The sequence below is a fragment of the Cyprinodon variegatus genome, unplaced genomic scaffold (assembly GCF_000732505.1).
Source record: "Cyprinodon variegatus isolate N-32 unplaced genomic scaffold, C_variegatus-1.0 Scaffold197, whole genome shotgun sequence".
Taxonomy (NCBI): domain Eukaryota; kingdom Metazoa; phylum Chordata; class Actinopteri; order Cyprinodontiformes; family Cyprinodontidae; genus Cyprinodon; species Cyprinodon variegatus.
Window position 1 is genome coordinate 322,614 of NW_015150650.1, and position 1,409 is coordinate 324,022.

The window sequence follows — 1,409 nt, forward strand, 5'->3', positions numbered from 1 at the left end:
CCTCTTGTGAACCTAACAAACGGGTTCAGTACTAAGGAGAATTCATGCTGTAAGGGAAAATGCAATAATATGTTAAAGAACAAAATGATTTGTTTTTGTCTCTTAATATTGTCAGTACAAAAACAACAGCTGGTATTGCTAATTTTATTTTAGCAGGATGGAAATGCAAAATCTGACTTCTATTAAATACTGGATGTTTCCTCTACAATATATAAATTTATTTAAAAAATAAGAATCATAATATAATGAAAAAAAATCTTTACATCTTGAGTTTTTTTTATAAAAACTGTCAAGTTCTATAGTTGTCAGGTGGAATTAAAATGGCGAGATCTTTTGAAAGTTTTAACCATTAAAAGTCTGAAAATTGTACATGTATTAGTTTCATTGTAAATGCAACTGTTCTGTAAAGGCTGCAGAGGTCTGTTAGATGACATTAATGGACAAACACCATCACCAGGGCTAATCGTTACCCACATGAAGCATTGGTGTTGAGGTATACAGTACGTACGAATGGTTTCTTTCTCAGGGACAGGGAAAGATGTAGACATTGGTTGAAGTCAAAAGCAAACCAATCGTACAAGAAGTCCTGTTAGAGGCTGGAAAAGGCTTTGTGAAGGTTTGCTGTCCACCTGTATTTCATCTCAACAAACACAAACATTACAGAAAGAGCAAGAATGGAAGTTAAAGCCATGCAGCCGGGAAATGCAACACCAATATAAACCACAGTCAGATGTGTGACGCAGATTGCTTTTGAAAGGTTCACAACTTTGTGCAGAGTGAGAAGTTACTAACCCCCAACTTCATGAATCCATCAGATAATCTCAAGAAAAAAAGTACTTAGATTGTTTAAGGAATAAGGCTCTGCCCCTTAGATCAAATGAAAGGAACTGATTAAACCTTAAACAAACAAAAGCTTTTTAAAAAATATCATTCATCCACTTTTGTGGCAAACGCTTTAGGTGGCTTATTCCTGTTCCATTATGGCTCCACATCTGTGCACAAATAAAGTCAGGGTGGTCTGGAATGCAGAAGTTCATCCTACAACTGGATTCACCGGTTTGAACCGCAGCTCTGTCTTTTTCATTATTCATGGAATGCTGATGGTCAAAGAGCCCATCTTTATACAATATAGCTTGTCACTGTTGGGATCTGGAGGTCTGTCCACTTTCTCCACCAGAGAGCGTACGAGATCTCCTGGAGCCGGAGCTGATCCCACCACCTGTCTCTCATCTGCTCATCAGGAGATCCGTATTTAAAGAGACGGAGGGCTTCTCTCCAGTGCCAGAGTGTTTGCCAGTAACGGTTAGCAAGCCTGAGCCAACCAGCCTGTCTGAAACTCTGACTCCTTGAGAACCTGAACCTGATCTGTTTTCTCCTCTCTGCTTCCTAGACTGAACCTGCCTGAAACC